Consider the following 224-nt stretch of genomic DNA (forward strand, 5'->3'; position numbering starts at 1 on the left):
ACCATAATTGGCTAAGTCGACGTAGCACAGTTTAGTATACATTACTAACGAACCCCAAGTTTTGTTTTCCAGCCTAAAACGGTATAAAGTCACCGATACATGACATGGTGTGAAACTCGTATTCAGGACAACTGTCGCCGTGAGTGAACCCATTGGCGACGACCCCGGCAAAAAAACCGCCGTGCTGCATTTAGACAGACGCGGGTGGATTCAGTACTGACTAA

Source organism: Alligator sinensis, unplaced genomic scaffold, assembly GCF_000455745.1.
Source record: "Alligator sinensis unplaced genomic scaffold, ASM45574v1 scaffold254_1, whole genome shotgun sequence".
NCBI lineage: Eukaryota > Metazoa > Chordata > Crocodylia > Alligatoridae > Alligator > Alligator sinensis.